Source organism: Artibeus jamaicensis, unplaced genomic scaffold, assembly GCF_021234435.1.
Source record: "Artibeus jamaicensis isolate MK-2021 breed Jamaican fruit bat unplaced genomic scaffold, CSHL_Jam_final contig_548, whole genome shotgun sequence".
In the NCBI taxonomy this organism is placed as follows: Eukaryota; Metazoa; Chordata; class Mammalia; order Chiroptera; family Phyllostomidae; genus Artibeus; species Artibeus jamaicensis.
Window position 1 is genome coordinate 5,411,437 of NW_026521883.1, and position 23,664 is coordinate 5,435,100.

The 23,664-nt window shown below is 35.9% G+C and overlaps 1 protein-coding gene across 3 annotated transcripts in view; it reads right to left on the minus strand.

Annotated features, from left to right (window-relative positions):
- The window catches only part of GLCE (glucuronic acid epimerase), a 109,103-nt gene that overhangs the window by 78,891 nt on the left and 6,548 nt on the right, over positions 1–23,664 (minus strand). The window contains exon 2 of one of the 3 annotated variants that reach the window (XM_037155643.2): positions 19,310–19,397. The exons of the other annotated variants lie outside the window; for them this stretch is intronic. The gene's annotated coding sequence lies outside the window, so the exon portion shown is untranslated. The remainder of the gene's footprint in view (positions 1–19,309; positions 19,398–23,664) is intronic. 3 annotated transcript variants of the gene reach the window in all.

A 23,664-nucleotide genomic window follows, 5' to 3' on the forward strand; every position in this document is an offset into this window, starting at 1 on the left:
TAAGAAAAAGATGATCAAAACTATGAACAATAAAATGGCAAAAAATACAAATCTATTAACAATTGAATCTAAAAAACAAACTAAGCAAACAAGAAGAACAGAGACAGAATCATGGATACAGTGAGCCTTTTGATGGTTGCCAGATGGGAGTGTAGGTTATGGGGGAATGGGTCAAGAGGTGAGGGAATTAAGAAGTACAAATAGGTGTTATAGAGTAGCCAAAGAACTAATGTGTATGAACATAGTCAGGGGACTTGCCTCAGGGAGTAGAGTGCTGGGTAGAGAGGGGACAAAGGGGAGAAAATCAAGACAAGTTTAATAGCACAATCAATATATTAAAAAAAAAAAAAACCTTAAGTGCTTTGAGCCTCTACAAATGTGCTTATTCTAATAGATGGAGAAATGAGCAAAAAAATCTTTTTCACAGAAATCAACCTTATCTAGTAATGTTTTATAGATTACATTAATCTACCTTTATAAATAAAAGTAGCTATTATATTCCTTCACTCAAGTTACTGACATCTAAATTTAATACGACAATAGCTATCTCTTCATAAGCCAATCAAACGACTTTTCTATCCACTATTCCAAGTTATTTTTTCAGAAATTAAATGTTGTATAAACATAGTTTGGCTATTTGTTTGGAGACATAAAGAGTCATATTGATAAGAAATTATACATAAATAATGTTAAATTGCCAAAGAATCATGAAGAAATTTTGGATGGAGAATGCATATGTATTAAGGTGGCCTAAGAGCCCATGTGACATTTACACTCTGTAACCTAAACTTCTGTTACAAGTATATTTAGCCACTCACAGTAGTCCCAAGTTAAAAAAAAAAAAGATTTAAAAAAAGAAAAAAAATTTCCTCTGTAATGGTCAAGTTTGAAATTAATGCCAGGGTAGATTATCTATAAATTACCTATATCTATGCTTACCCATCCACCAATTACTAAAATTCCACATTCCAGTTTTGGGAAACTACATAGTACATGATTGTAACCTTGACCGTCTCTGAAAAAATTAAGAATAACTGTCTCTAGAAGTCTTTGAACACTTGATAAGAACCCTCTGGTTTTCCCATAAAGGGTAGACTGACACTCAGCACAGAGTGGGAGCACAACAGGGAATTGTACATGAGGAAGGCAGAAGCTCTAAGAGATGTAAATAACAAATAGTAAATCTCTTTCATTATTTTAAGTCTATCCACCATTCACAGAAAAGCCATACTGAGAAGTTTGTTTTAATATGCTTCTGGGTTGGCAATTCTTTACTATCTACTGATGAACACTTATTTAAAGCAACTGTCGGTCATTTTTTAATTGGTAAGTACTTTATGGCTATTGAATGGGGGGGTGAAGATTTATCAATTTATATGATGACAGCATTTTTGAAGCTGCCTTTAGCACTTTAGAGTTTTTACTAAGAAAAATAAAATGGAGTACTACGTGAAAATTCTTTCACTTTTTAAAAATCCTCACCTAAGAATTATTTTTAATTGACTTTTTAGAGAGAGAGGGAGAGAGATAAACATTGATGTGAGAGAGAAACACTGCTGGGTTGCCTCCCATGCACATCCTGGCTGGGGAGCAAACCCACAACATTTTTGGTGCATGGAATGATGCTCCAACCAACTGAGCTACCCTGCCAGGGCATACATGATGATTCTTAAGCAGAGATTAAAAAAATTCTTCAGCAGAATCTTAAAATGACACCAGAGACTGGACTACTGAACTCAAAATTCCTCATTGCTTTTGGAGTAGAACATACCAAAAAGAGCAAAGTCAAGTTCCCAACAACACAAAGGAAAAACAAAGTAAGCCTTTGTTAACAATATCTGTTGAGCATCTAGTCTAGTATGTAAAACACTTGCAGTGGTGGGGTGAAGGGCCAACACAGAAAACACTGCACTAGTACCTGCTTCCAAAGAACTTACATAAACACAAAATACACAAAGAATCCTTTATTGAGTATTGCTGTATCTGTTTTGCTTTTTTTAATATAAGTATACTGCTGTATACATAAGGACAGGGGCCATGTCTTGACTTGTTCGCTACAACAACCTCAGTGCCTATTGCACTACCTAGCACAAAGTAATAAAAAATTACTTTTTTTTTTGATAAATGAAGACTTTCAACAGTTATGTCAATACTGACACCTGGCTTCCTGGCCTCCAGGAACCTACGGCCTAAGACAGGCAGGATAATGGCCTCTGAAGACATCCCTGCCCTTCTCCCTTAACCCCCAGCCTAGTTTTCCTGACATGGCAAAAGGGACTTTCAGTTATAATTAAGGTCAAGGACAACAAAACGGGGAGATTATCCTGGATGATCCAAGTGGACCCAATTTAATCACATGAGTGCTTTAAGGTGAAAGAGAAAACAAGAAGATGGGTCAGAGAGATGAGACAGAAGGAGGAGATATTGGAAGTCTTAAGGAGGCCTGACCTGTTGTTGCTGGCTTTTAAAATGGAGGAAGGAAGGCTGCGAATGAAGGCATGAGAGTGGGCTTTAGAAACTGGGAAGGGCCTTCATCTAACAGTTTGCAGGGCAATTGGGATTTAACCCCGACAACTGCAAAGAAAAGAACCCTGCCCTGCAACCTCTAGAAAAGACACCACCATGTTGAAATTTTTATTTTAGCCTTGTGGGACCCCCATGCTGCCCTAATGACCTACAAAATATAAGATAAAATTTTCTTGCTTAAACCACTAAGTCTGTAGTGATGTGCAATGGCAGAAATGGAAAACTAATGCATTCCCTCTAACCTCTGCTATAGCAACCCCAACATATTGCTTCTTCTCATCATACTATCACTACTTCAGTAAGAGATCTAACATTCTTAAATACTTCAGTCTGATCACAATATCCTATTCTTATTAACTCTTCTACTTCCCACTTCTCCCACCCACCATTATGAAGAAAAGATCTTGCTTAAAAGAATGGATATCTTGAAATAAAAAGAATTAGTATTTTCCAGTTATAATATTTGGTGAACATTGTGCCAAAGAGTCCGTGACAGCTATGTAGAATAGTTACATCAAAACATCAAATTTCACATTCTTTGCAACATACAGTACTAAGGGCATACACTCAAATGTGTTATTAAACAACCCAGTGTGTCAAATCTTGATTTACTTTCAAAGGAAAGGCCTTTTGTTTTGAAATTTGGAACCATTTCTTTGCCTCTTTGCACTTGCTCTAAAATATTAAAAACAACTTCATAAACAATCTGTTTAACCATAATTAGAATTTTATCTAGTTAAAACAACAGCAGAACATGCCACAACACAGATGGCAGAAGACTTTCTCCTTTCCTGAGCAGTGTCAAAGAACTGATCTATTTCATGAGTAAGAAGAACCTTGGTGCAGTCTACCCCATTTACAAAGTACATAGTTACGAGTGGAAGGGCAGCTTTATTAAGAAAGACTTTGTTCAGCAGAACTCTTGCCTGTTTCTCAATGTAAAGATTTTTTTTACTGCCCAGAAAAAAACCTAGCCAAATATATGATTAAGGAATCAGAATGGATGGAAGTCTATACTATTGATTTTACTTAGTTTCAAAGGCATACTTAGGCATACAAAGTTCCTAATGAACATACTTAGCTCCTTAGGCATACAAATACTTTTATGGAACAGGTTCCCAAACTTGGAGCTTTTAAAAATCCCAGTGCTCAAGTTCCACCCCATACCAATTAAATCAGAATGTCTGGGTATGAGACAGGCATCAATATTTTTAAAGATCCCTAAGTGGTTCCAATACAGTTTATTATTAGCAATGCAGTATGGTTTCAGTGCACTGAATGGAATCAGGAGGTCTGGGATCTGGCATTGGCTCTACTACCACCAGCAAGCCTGGGTATGTCACAGGGTAGTCACTTCTTTCTCTGTAAAATAATAAGCTTAGATAACTCATTACTAATACCTAACGTGTTACCAGTCTAGGATGAGATTCCATAGTTCTCTTCTAAAGAGAATTCTTCTAAATGGCCTCAATATTTAAACTATGCAAAAAATTAAAATACATGATCTAATACTTATTGTAGCCTGTTTAAGGCTGATTTTTGTAAGGAAAGATTATCTTACAGTAGAAATTTAGCTATACTTCAACTGCACAGATTTTGATATACCATTATATCTCCCCAGGTCATAAAATGAAATGTGCTGGGAATGACAAAGATGCTTGAATTATCTCAAAATATAGCTCACTATTAGACTATTTCTTGAATGCCCATTAAATTATATACTGCATGTATTCTGATTTTCTTAACTAGCATTCCTGGTTTCATTCCTAAAGATATAAAATGACTGACTTTTTACCAATATTAACTCATTTCATGAAAGCAAATCATCAATGACACCAGAAGCATGGGTGGAAAGAACCCCTAAGTAGCAAGTTATTGTTTGACAGCCTCAAACTAAATTTGTACCCTTGGCCAGGCCTCTTACAAAGAAATGTTACCAGCTAGGAGGGTGCATAGGGAAAGGTAATTCACTCAACAAGTTAAGCATTTTACCAGGGTTTGGGGATTGGGGAGCAGACTTCTAAGATGCACCCCCAATGATCTCAGCCTCCTGGTATTCACATGCTTGTGGTGCGTCCTGTTCCTTTGAAGGTGGGCTGGGCCTAGCGACTTTCTTCTAAAGGAGAGAATATGGCAAAAGTGATGGGATGTCACTTTTCTGATTAGGTTATAAAAGACTGTGATTTCCTTTTTGCTGGCAATTTTTCTTGCCCTTTCACTTACTCGCTCTGATCTCAATTGCTTGTTCTGAGGACGATGCTCTATGAAAAGGTCCATGTAGCAAGAAACAAAGTGCTGGCCAATCCCAAAAGGAAACTAATCCTACCAACCACCACGTGAGTGAGCTAGAGAAGTGGATCCTTCCACAGCAAGCTTTTCAATGGATGGGCTGCAAGCCCAGGGATTCACTGATTATAGCCTTGTAAGAGAGCAATCTAAGCTGTTCCTGCATTCCTGATCTACTGTGAGATAATAAATGCTGTTCTAAGCTACTAAATTTTGAGATAATTTACTATGCAGGAAAAGATAATTAATAATATATAGGCACACAGAAGTGAATAAAAACACCATAGTGAAGGAATCAAAAGTTGAATAATGAATAGGTGACAACAATTTAGTAATGGGTGAGGGACATGTAAATACAATAGTAGGCGCTGTATTAATATTTGTTTAATGAATGACTAAACCAACCAAGAGGATTCTCTCATTGACCCAGTACTCTAAAAAACTTCAAAGGTACCAAATTTTACATTCATATTTTAATCATCGTGATTTATGTTCTGACAGATTTAACTTCTTAATTATACTCATATTGGGCTTATATAAAGTTAGTTTGCATTCCCCTCACTGCATACTAATTAAGAGGGGAATTGTAGTCCAGAATCATCCTAGACAACAAGGAGCAACTTTAAAAAAATAATTTTTCAAAGATAATCCAAAGTGCAAAATCCACATGCAACATTTAATAAAATATAACTGTTAAGAATTTTCAAAGTCTAAGAGCCTAAGAGAGGATGAGTAAACATTTCAATCAAAATTTTACTACCATAAAAAAAGCCCAGGGGGACTTCCACCAACATGGAGGCGTAGGTGGAAGCACTTCGCCTTCTCACACAACAAAGTTTTACCAACAAAAACGCAGCCAAACCACAGAAAATTGAACTACACAGAAGTCTGACAACAATGGAACCTTCAGCCAAACCTGTAAGAGGGGCAGAGCCAGCAGCAGAGCAGGGTCAGGCAGGAAAGATCCACTGGACCCAGGTGTGCCAGCAGCCGTGGGCAGATCCCAGGTGTGGAGAAGCAGGCGGATCCACTGAGGGCCCAAGGCGTTGCACCCACTGAGTGCACAAGGCAGCAGACCCACTGAGGGCAGACAGTGGTCACACATTTGCCCGCAAATAAACCAGTGAAGGAGCTAGCGGTGGTGAGACAGACCTCACAGGCCCCGGCGACAGAAAGCAGCAGAGAGAACCGCCATTGTCCCTCTCTGACCCCGCCCCCACATAGAGTGTCACAAACCAGCGACCTGGGTGGCCTCTCTCTGACCACGCCCCCACATACAGCTTCACAAACCAGCAATCCCGCCCTGCTGGCCCTGCCCCACCCCTAAGGCTCCTCTCTTCACACTTAACTGCGCAAACAGACCAAAAATGGCTCAAGAAGATCTCAAAGCCCCAGAGCCCATAACTCTAAGCAACAAAGAAATAGCAAAACTTTCAGATGCACAGTTCAAAACACTGGTGATCGGGATGCTCACAGATCTGGTTGATTTTAGTCACAAATTAGAGGGACATATGAAGGCTAAACTAATTAAAATGAAGAAAATTGCACAGGAAACCAATAGTAATGGAAAGGAAACTGGGACTCAAATCAAAGGAGTGAACCAGAAGGAAGGAAAAAATGACCAAACAGAAAAATATGAAGAAACAAGAATTCAAAAAAAATGAGGAGAGATTTAGGAACCTCCAGGACATCTTTAAACACTCCAACATCTGAATTATAGGGGTACCAGAAGGGGAAAATGAACAGCCACCAGAGGAAAACTTATTTGAACAAATAATAAAGGAGAACTTCCCCAATCTGGCAAAGGCAATAGACTTCCAGGAAATCCAGCAAGCTCAGAGAATCCCAAAGAAGTTGGACCCAAGAAGGAACACATCAAGGCACATCCTAATTACATTAGCCAAGATTAAAATGAAGGAGAGAATCCTAGAAGCAGCAAGACATAAGGGGACAGTCACCTACCAAGGAGTTCCCATCAGACTGTCAGCGGATTTCTCAAAAGAGACCTTACAGGCAAGAAGGGGCTGGAAAGAGGCATTCCAGGTCATGAAAACCAAAGACCTACAACCAAGATTACTCTATCCAGCAAAATTTTCATTTGGAATGGAAGGACAGATAAAGTGCTTCTCAGATAAAATCAAATTCACAGAGTTCATCATCACCAAGCCCTTATTACATGAAATGTTAAAGGGACTTATCTAAGAAAAAGAAGATAAAAAATACGAACAGTGAAAGGACAGCAAACTCACAGTTATTAAGAACCACACCTAGAACAAAAGCAAACTAAGAGGACAGCTAGATCAGGAGCAGAACCATAAAAATGAAGATCACATGGAGGGTTAGCAACAGGGGAGTGGGAGAAGGAGAAGGGGGGAGAAGGTACAGAAAATAAGTAGCATGGATGGTAGGTAGAAAATAGATAGGAGGGAGGACAAGAATAGTATGGGAAATATAGAATCTAAAGAACTTGAGACACATGGTCATAAACTAAAGGGGGGGAATGGGGGTATGCAGGGTAGAGGGGAATGAAGGGGGGAAATAGAACAACTGTAATGGTATAATTAATAAAATATATTTTTTTAAAAAGCCCAAAATACCTTAAGGAGATTTTATACATTTTTATAGGTAATTTATAACCTATAGATAATATCATGTGTTTCCCATCCATTTTCCAAACTACATTTACTTCATTTCCTTATTTTTAAAACTATCAGTGATAGACGACATTAACGACTTAGGTGAAGCAATATTTAAACAGTTTCTCAAAGATAAGAACAGGACTTGACTGAGCTCAAAAAAAATTTTTATAAATATTATTTTTACATTTGTATAGTATTTTACACATTTACCACGGTGCTATTACATCTTTATTATGATCTTCATATTGACCTACATGTGCTTAAATAAGCAGGCAGATATACTCACATCCTCCCCTACCTCCAACATACACACAATTTACAGATGAAAAAAATTGAGTCACAAAGAGATTGACTGACTTACTAAAGATCAATAAGCTGTAAGTGGTTCAACCTGTATTATAACAGTTCTTTCAAATTGTGCTTTTTACCATGACACATTACCTCACCCAGTGATTAGAGGAAAGGTATTGCTGCATAAGTCTACAAAGACATCACTGTGAAGATGTCTGCCTTCAGGATTGGGGGTTGCACATTCCAACCTATTATAAAAGTGTTTTGGAGATGTTACAAATGTGCTAATATTCTTCTAGGAAATAAGAAAAAAAATCAAAGAAGTCAGTAAAAATCAACCAAAAAAAACCTTAATATCCAAAGCAAAAGTAAAATGAGATTAATGGTTATTCTCTGTACACAAGAGCAACATTTTAGAACCTTTGAACTATTAAACAGATACCTAATACCACTGCAGCCAACAGAAGATACTTAACAGAGGCTACTTCAGGTAACACATATTAATTACGCTAGACCTCATACTAGATCCTTATCTGAATAACCCTGAAAATCTGGACTGAAAATATTAAGAATGAATTCTTTTGCCCTAGAAATGAAATTTAGATTCATTTCTAAAGCCATGTCAGACTTACTGGGACTCTCAAACTGCAAATATGGCTGCCAGCCCAGCCCAGTGGGCAATAGCACACTTGGAATGAACAGAATCTCGCCTTGGTGCTGAGGGCCATTCATTTTTAGGGTCAAGTCTAGGATATACTGATTAAAATAAAGGACAACTTACAGGGGGGAAAAATCAATGATGTGGAAAATCAGGATGCAAAAAACAACCAACCAGAACAAGAAGAAAATAGAATCCAAAAACACAAGGATAGTATAAGCAGCCTCTCTTTTCATATCATGGAAATACCAGAAGGAAAAAGAAACAGCAAGAAATTCGAAATCTATTTGAAAAAATAATGAAAGAAAACTTCCCTAATTTGGTGAAGGAAATAGACATGCAAGTCCAGGAAGTACAGAGTCCCAAACAAGATGGATGCAAAGAGGACCACCCCAAGACACACCATAATCAAAATGCTGAAGGTTAAAGATAAACAGATCATCTTAAGAGCAGCAAGAGAAAAGCACTTAAGTTAGGTACAGGGCAGTTCCCACAAGACTGCCAGCCGAAGGGACTGGCTAGAAGAGATTGGCAAGAAGTATTCCAAGTCATGAAAAACAGGGACCTACAACCAAGATTGCTCTACCCAGCAAAGCTATTGTTTAGAATCTGGATGGAGAGAGACAAAAGGGGGAAAATTGGGACAACTGTAATAGTATAATTAATAATTTTTTTAAAGAATAAGAAAATGTTATGTTTACATCAATAAATTTAACTCAGACAAAATAGACAAATTACTTGAAAGACAAACTACCAAAGCTCGCTTAAGAAGAAACAGATAACCAGAACAATTCTATATCTATTAAAGATATTGGAATTACAGTGGCACCTCAATACTTGTTGTTAATTGTTTCTGCAAGTCTTGACAAGTGCCAAAAGCAGATGAGTACCAAACGATGAGCATTTTCTTTTGAGGGGCCACTGTGATTCCTACAAGTTCTAGCAAGTGCGACGAGTGCCGAGCAAGCGCTGAGTGCTGAAACACGTTTTTCACATCAAAATACGAGGAGTATAGGGTTTGACAAGTTCTAAACCTGACATGTTTCTGAGGTAGGACTGCATAGTTAAACATCTTTCCACAAAAAAACAAAAACTCTAGGCTCACTTACTTCACTGACAATTTTTCAAAAATTTAGGAATAAATAATACTAATTCTAAAAAAAATACAGAAAACTGAAGAGGGAACACTTTTCAACTCATTGTATAAGGCCAAATCTCCCATTAATGTAGATGCAAAAATTCTTAATATTTCCATAAATCAAGTTCCACAATAAAAGAAAAAATATAATATACTATGACCAAGTGGTGCTTTTACAAGAAAAAGCAAATTTGGTTTAAGATTTGAAAATGAATCAATGTTAAAAAAAAAAACCTTTTATATAAGATCCTATTCCTTAATGTGGTATGCATGTTCTTATTTTCTTATTCTTAAACTGCACACTCCTATTAATTCTTTTCTTCATTTGAAAAAGAAAATAACATCTTCCTCAAAGAGGAGTTGTAGTAATTAAATGAAAGTGGGTACAAAAAATGTAATGAAAGTAGAAGTGAGAGAGGGAGAGTGGGATTCCTCCATTAGAGTAATTTTGAGTTTACTAAATCTCTAAAGTTCAAATGTTTCTTTTGTTAAATGAAGATACACTCTCCCATCAGAGTGGAGGAAAAATAAAGTGACATAAATGTTAGTCATTTTATTTTGACTAATGCATAAATGTTAGGTACTTGGTATGCTTGTACGTAACAGCAGACTAAACATGTTAGTTCTCCCTTCAATGTCAATAAGTCTCCAATATAACAGAAAAAGACATTCTATAAGATCTATCTTCTCATTTAGAGAAGGGTAATGCCCCAAATCCAACATGATAGATAACAGCAATTAGCTCAAAACTAAAAGGTAAATGATAATTAATTCAAGAAGCATATATGCTTTGTTTCACCAATTATCATTGGTACAGAGAGAAACTATACTTAACGCTCTACAGTTTATTAACATATTCAGACTCAACACCTACATCAACTGAAGACATGATGAATATATTAAATGGTATTTTAAAAGTCAAATTTCTTAGTGTCAACTTAATTTCATTCAACTCCAAATACAAAGTTTTGCTCTTGAGCTCTCAGCAATGAAATGTGACATCTCATTTGGTAATAACAACCAAATTCCACCCACATTTGTGTGAAATCTCAGGGTTCTTTTAAAAAATAATGTTCCAAGAAAGGAATAACAGAGTAGATATGAGAACAGTCAATAACTCAAATAACTAAATGTATCCATCATACCCTGCAAGTCACATAAAGCATTACACTTTACATTTACTCTACACTTGTTAGCTTCAAAAACACCTTTAACCAAAAAAATCAGAGCAAAAATTAGAAGTAAAAAAAATTCTGGGGAATACTTGAAAAGTAGCCACTAGGTTACACTAACTAGAATCAAGCCTTCGAAGAGATTTTGTAAAAACATCTTTCCAGTATTCATTAAGCACTCAATTTTGAAAAAATCTGGACACATCTTTATTTTCTACTGATATATTTTGAACACTCAGAATCTAAGATCAATTATTTATTTTTTAGGAACAGAATGCCCCATGTTATTTAGGCTTCCTCCTTTTAACTGCCTACTCTTTAATTAGTGTTATACTAAGACAATTTAAAATTGTGTATTACTCTCTACTTCTCGTATTTTTTTCACATCACTTTATTTAACTCCCATAAACACAATTTGGTGAGAAGATAGGTAGTATTATCTCAGCCTATAGAAAAGACAGTTGAAGATCTGAGAGAGGAAGTGATTTGCCCATGAGCAACATATAACTGGCAGACAGTGAAGCTAGAATTAATTAGAACCTTAATCATAACCCACCTCACTTTCTACTTTATCACAATGCTTCAGGCAACTTGAAGAGAGAAAGGAGATACAAATCACTAGTCTCTATGTAACTGGTAGCTAAGTCAATTATCTGGATGTAAAAGCAGTTAAAAATTATTGGTTACAAGGAGATATAGATTCAAATTTGCCAACTACTCCAGTCTTTTCACTACTTCAACATTCTTTTTAAAGAAAGGAATGCTTAATAATTGCTATAATATTGCTTTATATGACAAAAAGCGCTGAACATGGGTAATTAAATGAATAAAACATGACTAAGCATATTTTATCTCATTATGAAAGTATAACCACCACCAAAAAAATGGAGGAAAAACCTCGGAGCCATTCCACAGCTCCAAGTGGCAGCACCTTAAAGAACTAATAAGGGTGAGTCTATCACTGCCAGAAACTGATTCACAAAAAATGAACCATGCCAATGACCCACGAAAAGGTTTTCTGGTAGCTTCTGGTTAAGTTTGTCCTTTCTGCTGAGAGGAAGCCAGACTTTTTCTTCCCTGCAGAACATATGGTTACTTTCTGAGAACCACCCTACAACTACAAGGAAAATCCCTCCTTGGTATAAAGCCAGCATTATGGAGTGGAACAATGCAAAGAATCTGAAAGAATCCTTGCTGTCTTCATTAAAGTACTGACCAAATCCTAAAGCTTACAGTACCCCTGAATTCCAATATGTTAATAAATTTCCTTATTGTGTAAGGAAGGCTGTTTGAATTGGGCTTTCTGGTACTTACAGATGGAAGGGGCCTAACTGAAACAGACATGGAATACATGTAGCTGATGGGCAAGAAAAGTTGCCTAAGAACGAAAATGAGCTCTTAGATTTTTTTAAAAGATTTTTCAGAACACTGTTATTCTTTCAGTGGGTAATTTAAATATAGTAATATAAAATAAATGAAACAAATTATAAAACAACTTTTAAAAAGAAATAGAACAAATCTATTCTTAATTTTTATAATTAATATTTTTCTCTGGATCGGATATTCCTTCAGACTTGGAGGGGGGTGGAGTTCATGAGAGAGGAGAGGTGTCATTTTCCTGCACTGCAAGACTTGTATGCTGAAAGTGATAAAAGACTGTTGAAAGACATTCAAGAAAACTTAACTGGAAAGACATCCCATGTTCATGAGTGGGAAGGCTTAAAATTGTTAAGACGGCAATATCCCCCAAAGCGATTTACTGACTCAATGCAATCCCTATCAAAATCTCAATAGCTATTTTTGCAGAAACAGAAGAATGATCCTAAAATTTACATGGAATTAAAAGGGATTCCAAACAACCAAAAGATAATCTTGATTTAAAAAAACTGTAAGACATACTTCCCTTTTTTTCCCTCTCTATTTTAAAATGTACTAAAAGCTACAGTAAGCCTGCAGTACTGGCATAAAGACAGACATACAGAGCCATGGAAGAAACTTGAGAGCCCAGTAATAAACCCACTTACCTATGATGAACTGATTTTTGACAAGAGTGCCAAGACCATCAATAGGAAAAGAACAGTCTTTTCAACAAACGTTGCTGGGATAACTGGATGTCCACATGAAAAAGAACTTGGACCTCTATCTTACACCATATAAAAAAGTTAACTCAAAATGTAGCAAAGGCCTAAATATAACATCTTAAACCATAAAAATCCAAGAAGAACACATAGGGTTAAATTTGCATAGCCTTGGATTGGGAATGGCTTCTTACATATGACACCAAAAGCATGGGTCACAAAAGAAAAAAATGCATCGATTGGACTTTACCACAATTAAATTTTGTGTATCAAAAGATACTATCAAGAAAGCAAAAAAGGAAACCTACAGAATGGGAGAAAATATTTGCAAATCACATCTGACAAGAATCTAATATTCAGAATATATAAACAACTCTTAAAACTTAACAGAAAGACGAGCCTATTAAAATTGGGCAAAAGACTTGAATTGATATCTTCAAAGACGATATACAAATGGACAATAAGTACAATACATGAAAAGATGCTCTGCATCACCAGTCATTAGTGAGATTCCAAGCAAAACCACAATGAAATGCCATTTCATACCAACTAGGATGGCTACACCTGAAAAAAAAATTAATGTTAAGGATGTAGAGAAAGTGGAACCATAACACATTGCTGGCAAGAATGTCAAATGTTATAGCTGCTATGGAAAACAGTAGAAGGGCAGGAAAAGTATGTTTATGATTGTAATACAAATAAATCATAAATAATAAAATAAAAATAAACTGTTTCATGCATTCACTATATACCTACTTTTGTCCACCCCTGTATAGTAATTCCTGAATAAGTATAATAATTTCTATATTATACAACAATGTTGTTCCTGGTAGATATATCAAACAGGTGTTTTTTAAAAAAGAATTTTACACAAATAGTCACAGTAGCAATATTCACTATTGCCAAAAAGTGAGAACAACCCAAATGTTCATCAATGAATGAATGGATAAATGTGTTATACCTACACTAAGAAGTATTATTCAACCATAAGAAGGAATGAAGTAGTGCTACATGCTACGACTTGAATGAACCTTGAAAACAATATGCTAAGTGAAAAAGCAAGACACTAAAGGGCACATATTGCTTGATGCCATTATATGAAATACCCAGAATTGGATATTATATAAAATACCCAGAATTGGCAAATTCACAGAGACCAAAAGATTGTTGGGTGGGGGGCAGTGTGGAAAAAAGAGGAATGGGGAATTATTGTTTAATGGGTACAGGCTTCTTTTCGGGTGATGAAATATTCTGGAACTAGACAGTAGTGATAGTTACACATTATTAATGAATTAAATGCTTTGCTCTAGTTTAAATTTGCATAATAATATTTTATTACTAACACTTGCTATTATGAAACCATTAGGTGTTGAGAACAAGCAATGTACCTAACAGGAAGTTTTGCTGTGGAGAATTACAATCAATGAATAATTAAAAAAGAAAAAGGTTGGAGCTGGAAAGTCCATAGAGAATATCTTGATTAAACTCTGTTCAATACATACTTTGATGCCTCAGTGACAGAGTGTCTACTCTATTTCCATGTCAGTTGTTAAAAACATCAATATGTACCAGTATTTCCCCCCTTCCTCTTTCATTCATTGTTCCTAGTTCTATTCTCTGGGGGTGCAAAAGATAAGTTTAATTCCTCTCCTACATGCCATTCCTTCTTGTTTCACAGAATCACAGATTTGAGACAGACAGAATTGGAAAGATCATTCAGTTACTCAATTTTAAGGGAATTCCCCATGAAAATGTCCTTTTTTCCAGGCTGAAAATCTTAAATGTTTCAATTATTTAGCAAGCACCTGTTTCAAGACAGTGCTTCATACTGATTACTCTCCTCTGAATATATTATCAATGGCCTCCTTAAAATATGACAAATGGAACGGAGAACACTAAGCTAAATGTAGAGTACAAAAGGATAATCAACTATGTCTGGACAATATGCTCCAAAATAATGTTATTTTTAGTGGGTGTTAGTCTTTGGGGCAGTTATAATAAACCACTGACTCACCAACTGCAGACAAATAAAAAGACAGACCCTGATGCACACCTGCTTAAAAAAAAAACCCATCTACTGGTTAGGTCTCCAAGTTCCCAACTCTGTATTTGTGCAGAGCTTTGTTTGTTTCTATCTAATATATACACATGAAATACAAACTTATTAGAACAAATAATTTCTTAGATACAATCTTTCATTCTAATTGTTAAAAATAAGGGGATCCGGAGGACAGGGAGGATCCTGATTCTGTCACATAACAAACATACTATTAGCACTCCCCCTCACAATTTTAAAAGTAAAAAAACATGGTACTGGAGAGTATTATACTAAGTGAAATAAGCCAGATGGTGAAAGACAAAGAGCATATTATGATCTCACCTATAAGAGGAATCTAATGAACAAAACAAATACACAAGCAAAACAGAACTAGAGACATGAAACAAGGAAGAGAATGACAATCAGAAAGGAGGGGGGAGGGGGATAAAGGGAAAAGAAGGGGAAGGATCTAATAAAAAACCAGTATAAGTGACCCACGGACAAGGACAACAGGGTAGGGACTGACTGGGGGAGCAGGGACCGGGCAGAAGAAGCAACAGGGGAAAACTGGGACAACTGTAACAGAACAAAAAAATAAAAAATAAACATTTTAAATAGGACATGGGGGAAGACAGCATCTTGAGGCACACCACTAGGAATAAACTGGAGTTTATTTTTACCACCAGCCCATTAATCAATTACAAATCTGCCTACCTGTGTAATTATTCAGACTACATTACTTGTCTACAAAGATATCTTAAAAAACTGTCACACATATAACAGTATAACCTTGGGGGTCTCTCTCCTTATTTAAGACAGGACTAAACAAGGCCATGTTTAGTATATAATTTAGTAGCTATAATTTTAGATAGGCTATAGTTAAGAGTATCTCCTGGGGTACCTACCAGTTTACTTGCCCTGTAGGAAAAGCAGTGAGGCTAGTGTGGCATGATGTGAGAACCCATGCTGGCTCCTAGTGATCACTGTCTTATCATTTAAGTACCAACAGTACATGTGTTTAATAATCTTAGAATCTGTTCAAGAATTAAATCAAAGTCACCAGTTTATTATAATTAACTACAGTTTTTACTTCCTTTCCAATATTGTACATACTTAAGAAGCTAAAACACTCTTTTACACATAGTAGGTATTCAAAAACAAGGTTTGTTGAATTCGTTCAAAAATTGAGACAAATTTCTTAATTTTGATCAATGTGCCGTAATTATATAAGAGTTAACATTAAGGGCCCTGCCCAGTGTGGTTCAATTAGTCAGGCACTGTCCTGCAAAGCGAAAGGTCACCGGTGTGATCCCCAGTCAGAGCACATGCCTGGGTTGTGGGTTTGGTCCCCAGTCAGGGCCTGTGCAGAAGGCGACTGATCCATGTTTCAGTTCTTTCCCTTTCTTCCTCCCCCCCGAAATAAATAAATAGATTTTTAAAAAGATGTTAACATTAGGGAAAGCTGGGTAAACGGTATATAGGAATTCTCTGTACTACCTTTGCAATTCTATGAATACATAACCATTTCAAAATTAAACATTTTTTAAAAATCCAGGTTATCTTCTACCACCTCTGATAAATTCTTTCTTAAAGCTCCACAAATATTACCAACTATTATTAGGTGAAAATTCTTCAGTAGCCTTTTTAGCCCTATAATTAATCTGGAATAGGAGAGACAAATTCCAGCAAATAGGAGCTCTTATAAAAACTCTATTTATCCTGGGCCACATAGAAAGTTAGTATTCAGTGAACAACAGTCATCCCAAAATTTTATTTCTGGAAATAAGGGCCTTTAAAAAATCTATCCCAAGCAAATATCTTTTCCTTAAAACATTAAAACTCTGTAGAATCCACTAAAACCTCTGACTACTTATTTAGCAGTGGCATTCAACTCAAGCTCAAAGACCTTAGATGTATGAGACAAATTACTACTATAACTATACCATAAAATCTTTATAAAATTTATTTTTAAAATGTGTTTATATCATGGTTGATTGGCTTTTGAATTAGGTAAATAAGAATTTAGTAGTGCCACTTGCAACAACATGAATGGGCCTTAAGAATATTATGCTAAGCAAAATCGGTCAGAAAAAGCTAAGAACCATATGATTTCACTCATACGTGTGATAAAAAACTGAAACTCATAGACACAGACAACACTATGATGGTACCGGAGGGAAAGAGTAAGGGGGAGTAAAGGGTAAAGAGGCCATATATATCATGACAGAAGATGATTTGATTTTGGGTGGTCAGCATACAACGCAGTATAAAAATCACATATCACAGAAACGTACATTTGAGCCCTGGCTTGTATGGCTCATTGGACTGAGTACCACCCTGCAAACTGAAGGATCTCTGCTTTGAGTCCCAGTCACAGCACATGCCAGGGTTCCAGGCCATTCAAAAGGCAACCAATCAATGCTTCTCTTCACACATCAATGTTTCTCTTCCTCTCTTTCTCCTGCCCTTCCTCTCTCTAAAAGTAAATAAAAATCTTTTAAAAAAACAGATGTACACTTGAAACCTATATGATCATATTAACCAATGTCACCTCAATCAATTTAATTAAGAAATAAGAATTTAGGAAAATGATGACTTTTATTTGCAATTATTTCAGGTTCGAACTATTACTGTTAAGCAGTGAAGTCATGAAAATTTTGCTAAGACTGTAACCATTGAGCACAGAAATCCTAACATACCTAAGAATAAAGTATCTTTCCACTAAATGTTCTCTTAAATACCTCCAAATACCCTTTATACTTCACAGAGTTTCTTTCAGGTACCAACTGTCTAAAACTTGGCTTTCCATTCTGGAACAGTAGTATAGAATCAGTACTATAAACAGAAGTGCTATTGTCAAAGAATCGATCCAATAATAAAAAGAGCTAAGGCCACTTGTCTTATAGAAAATTACTGCCAAATACTGCCAGACCCTGCTTTTCTTCCTTCTGGGCCAGTAGCCAGATACTAATCATTTTTAGACCCTTTCTAATTTTTAGTACACAACTTAGTACACAATACCACATCTGAACTAGACACAGTATTTTAATGAATCTTCTCCATAATTTGTCTAATATCCCCTCCCACACACACACAACCTACAATACCTCTGGAAGTACATGAAAGGAACTGCCAACAGTGATTGCCTCTGGGGCAACTGTTGGGTTTTTTATAATAACTATCCAAAAAGTTAATTTTTCTATTAAAAGGAAAAACTAGAACAATAAAACATTAATTCTAGTTGAAATATTTTACCTTAAAAATAACAGATGAGGAAAAATAATGCATCGTTATTTTTCATCTCCTAAAGGTAAGGCATTAGCTTTTTAAAATATTTTGTAGGAGAAAAGACTCATGGACATGGACAACAGTGTGGTGACTCCTGGGAGAAAAGGGATAGAAGGGGACTAAAGTGTAATGGAAAAATATAAAAGATTATATATTAAAAAATAAAATAAAAAGAAAGCTATTTTATAATGAACTGTTTCAAAAACAACTTACAATGTTCAACTTTACTTATAATCAAAGAAATACAAATTACAGTAAGATCATTTTTGCTTATCAAATTAGAAAAGATTTTTAAAACTAGTATTGAGGAGGGTGGCAAAAAACTAATATTGAATACTGGCAATATAAATTGACATAACCTTTCTAGAAAGCAATGTGTCAATATCTATAATTTTTTTAAGTTCTTAAAAAAGTTCTTACCTTTTCATTGAGCATTTTTATTCCTGTCGTAAGAAAATGCTCAAATATGGAAAAACATTTATGTACAAAGATTTTCATCAATATTATCATCAGAGGAATAAAACATTCAATAATTGAAATGATTAGCTCATTATACATCCACTCAACAGAAAATATGCTGATACTAAAATTAGGGTTTTTAATTTTTTTAATTTCTTAATTTTAGAGAGAGAAAGAAAGGAGAGAGGGGAGAGAGGGACAGAGGGAGACATCAATTTGTTGTTTCACTTATTTATGCATCTTTGGTTGATTCTTGTACGTACCATGACATGGGATAGAACCTGCAACCTTGGCATAAAGTGGGGAGCATAGAGGGACAGAGATGCTCTAACCAACTGAGCTACCTGGCTATGACCTAAAAATTAGGTTTTGAAGCATTCTTTTTATCCTCAATGAAGAACATTTTATTGCTTTTTACAGTAAGGAAGAGAGGAAAGGAGAGAAACATCAATGTGAGAGAGAAGCATCAATTCGCTGTCTCCCAGATGCGCCTGAACTGGGACTTACACACACCTGGACTGAGGACCAAACCTGCAGCCTAGGCACTGCCCTGACAGAGAATTGAACCTCACTCTTTTGGTTTTAAGACAATGCTCCAACCAACTGAGCCACACTGGACAGGGGAGGTTTTGAAACACCTTTAACGAAGTAGAAAAATCTTCATAATTTACTGCTTGCTGGAAGGATAATCGTTATACAAGTAAATAAATACATTCATGGGAGAAGGAATACTCACATATATCATAATATTAGCAATGCTTAAATTTGGGTTGAGGCATCAGATTTTTGTCTTTGGTGTTTCTCCAAGTTTTTAAAACAAGTTCCTAGAAATTATAAAATCAGGGGTAATTATACATATTATATATGTATAGACCACACACAGACTTTTACGTTTATAATATTGCAAAACTGATGTGGTATTTAAACAGCTAAAACAAATTAAATTTAATCCTTCTGATTAATAATATTTATGGAAGCCAATGATGAACTAATCTAGATACTATATATAATTAAGATGATTCCTACCACACAATAAGCACTCCCAGATAGTTTATTTTCAAATCAATGCAATAAAAAAGAAAACTTTAGACTATCACATGATTATGGACAAAAAATTATACCCCAAACAGGGATTAATAATGTAATTATAAATTAAATTCTAATACTAGGATAAATAATACCCTTGGAAGAAGAAACTGATTAAACTAACAGATAACATTAAATTAATAAATAAAACCAAACTTTTCCTTTAAATGGACTGAGTGTACTAGTGGGAGAAACAATACTTACTATTCATAGTCTGAAGTGTAAACAGAGTTTGCCCCTAAAGATTATTCCTACCACTAGTTGCCTAACTAGGAAACCACGAATCTCAGTCACTATTATGCTTAGCATCCTCCAGTGGGTTACCACTGCTTTAATGCGGTCTTTACATTGGTTATAAGAGCCTTCATGCCTTGCTTTCTTTCTTTCACTCCCTACTCCTTCATTCTTACTTGCTTTCTATGTTCTAGACCAGTGGTTTGCACAATGTGATCCTTGAGCCAGCAACATCTCCATCACCTGTGAACATGTTAGAACTCCAAATTCATGAATCTCCTACCAGGAGATTCATATGCACATTACAGCTTGAAATCCCTTGCTCTAGTCCTCCTGAATTGCCTGCAGATCCCCAAATATGCCTTGCTCTCTCTCTCTGCAAATGCAATTCGCTGCCTATAGTGTGCATTTACTCCCCCATTCCCTACCAGGTATCCCAGCTACCTTGTTTCCTATTCATCTTTCAAGACAAATCATAGGTGGAGGGGGATGTAAGAGGATTAAATGATCATGAGAAATATACAATTAAAATTTTTTTCTAAGAAAGATTTTGCTTAGGAATCATTTCGAAAGGGAACTGAACACTTTTCTGGTATTAGAAAAACATTTCTCAGGATTTTTCCTATTACTGTAGGGGCTCTCATTTGCATTCTTCACAAACTAAGCCACTTCTAAAATGACTTAAGGCCATCAAAAAAAAGTCTTTGCTTGACATATCCCCAGATATGTTATTAACACATGAAAGAAATAAAAAACAGATCCAGTTCTTCTAGCCATTGATTTCAAACTATAGAATAGTAGAAAAACATAATTATGATAAAACCAGTTGAAAAAAATGACCTTTATTATGGAAAAAACATAGGAAAATAGCCAATAAGCTCTGAAATCCACATTTTGAAATTAATTTGATGTTTCTCTTTTACACACATATCTCTCCCATCTTCTGGAGGAAGGAGAGCAAGTAATAAAGAATATGGTTTTTATTTTTCTTATTTTTTAATTTATTTTTAGAGAGAGGAGAAGGGAAGGAGAAAGAAGGGAAGAGAAACATTAATGCCTCTCATGTGGCCCCCACTAGGGACCTGGCCTGCAACCCAGGCATATGCCCTGACTGGGAATCAAACTGGCGACCCTTTGGTTCTCAGCCCAAGCTCAATCCACTGAGCTACACCAGCCATGGCAAGAATATGGTTTTTTTAGAGGCTAAGCAAGAGGAAAAAAGAATGTGTAAGAACTAGTCTCCAGTATTTTAAATAAATTTGAGATAATCTCACAGTACATGATTAATTTTTAATTTACCTTCAGCCATTTAATGACCATCTAGGATATGCTAAGAACAATGTGGGATTAAGAATTATGTGTATCTATCTAGAAAGAGAGAGATGAGGTTAATTCCTAGTTATTTAGCCAAGAAATGAACCTTATGCTCACTAAAATAACATGTATAAAATTGTTCATAGCAACTTTGTTCCTAAGAGCTAAAAACTGGAAATGGCCTAAATGTTTATCAACAGTAGAATAAATAAATATTTACTCATAAAATGGAATACTAGACAATAGTAAAGAATAAACTAGTGCTAACTCTAAAAACATGAATCTCACAGACATAAGGTTGAACAAAGGAAACCAGATTATAAAAGGATGATTTGATTCCATTTATATGAAGTTCGGGAATAAGCAAAACTAACCTATTGTGATGAAGATCAGAATAGTGGTTACCTTTGGGAAGTAGGAGAAAGCATGAGAAAGGCTTCTAAGGTCCTACAAGTATTCTACATCTTGAACTGGTTGGTGATTATATGTTTACATATGTAGAAATTCATGGAGTTTTTCATGACTTCTACATGACTTCTACAACTTTTTAAAAGTCCTATAAGCTTTTTTAGAAAAAGCTGGAAGAAAAAGTTCTTCCTCCTCCTCCTCTACACTAGCCAGAAGGGATGGGAGGAAAGGAGGAATGGAAGGGAGGGAGGAAGGAAGGGAGGGAGGGAGGGAGGGAGGGAGGGAGGGAAAGTAGGTAGGTAGGTCAAATGATCTTCACATTTCTGTTTTAAAGTTCAATTGTCTAATTCATTCAACAAAAATCTGAGCACCTACTTTGTAACAGGTACTGTTCTGGGTGCTGGGTATATAACGTTGAATAAAGTGTGTGAAAAACCCCTGCTCTTATAATCTTATATTATAATAGGGATAAAAAGACAATTAAAATATAGAGTATGTTGGACAGCAAAAAGGCACAAAAAAGAAACAAAGCAGGGAAGAGGAATATGAAGAGATGTGTGGAAGGGATATTATAATGTTAAATAAGGTAGCAAGTAAAGGCCTCGAAGAAGGGGGATATTTTAATTAAGACCTGAAGGAAGCCCTGGCCAGGCAGTCTGGCTGGTTGGAGTATTAACCCGTACACACAAAAAGCTGCAGGTTCAATTCTTGACCAGGGCACATACTTAGGTTAAGGGTTTGACCCTTAGTCAGGATTTGTATGGGAGGCAACCCATCAATGTTTCTCTCTCACATCAATGTTTCTCTCCCTTCTCCTCTCTCTAAAATCAATAAAACATATCCTTGGGTGAGGATTTAAAACAAACAAAGACCTGAAGGAAGTAGGGAGGGGGACATACAGACCATCTGGAAGAACATGTTTTAGGCCTTCAGAAAAAACAAAGCGGTCACTGTGACTGAAGAGAAGTGAGCACGGATAAGATTAAAAAAAAGAGGTTCGAATTTTCCCGTCTTCCTTCTTTCAGTTGGAGTGGTAACTCCAACTCTTCATTTAAAGACTAACTTAATCCCTGGCTGTGTGGCTCAAAGGAATGAGTGCTGGCCTATGAAACAGGTCATGGGTTCGATTCCCAGTCAGGGCACATGCCCGGGTTGCAGGCCAGGTCCCCAGGTGGGAGCATGGGAGAGGCAATGTGTATCTTTCACACACTGATGTTCCTCTCCCTCTCTTCTCCTCTCTCTAAAAATACGCAAATAAAATCTTTTTTAAGAAGACTAACTTAAGATAAACCTTTTATACACAGAAATTTCTATAACCACTAGCCACTCCATACTTATTTAATCTTCTCTGCTTCTAGAGCTGTATTATTCATGGCATCTTTATATACTATCTTGTAATCAAATACATGAGTGGGCAAAAGTAGGTTTACAGTTGTTCATATAATACAATAATTAATTAATGATACCAGAATGAGCTGTGTTTTGCTCACTCACAACTGTAAACCTACTTTTGCCAGTCTTGTGTAAACTGCCTCCTACTCCCAAATGAACTAAGCCTCTCCAGAGCAGTGACTAGATTTTATGCTTTTTTGTATCCCTAGTATTTGGCTCATGGTTGGCACTTAAATGGTTACCAGTAAAGGCCAATGCTAATAATAACATCAGGCATAAGATTAGTAAAGTTTAGATTAGTAAACTTTAAAAATAAAAAAGAGGAGGGAATGAAACCGAGACTAGGGAACTATTGGGTTGGCCAAAAAGTCTGTTACATATTTTTCTGTAAAAGACACATTTTTCCTTTTTACCAATAACTTTATTGATCTGGATATTTTGCATACACCAGCTGTCTCCTGCTATTGGCCTCTAGTGGGTAGATGCCAAGGGTGCTGCTAAACATCTTCCAATACATAAGACAGCCTCACGGCCATGAATTATTTGGTCAAAATGTCAATAGTACCAAGAAACTTCACAAACCAATTTTGACACATTCAATCAGTCACAGCACCTTCTCCATAAACTGCACAAATTGTTTTTGGGTTTCAGTTACAT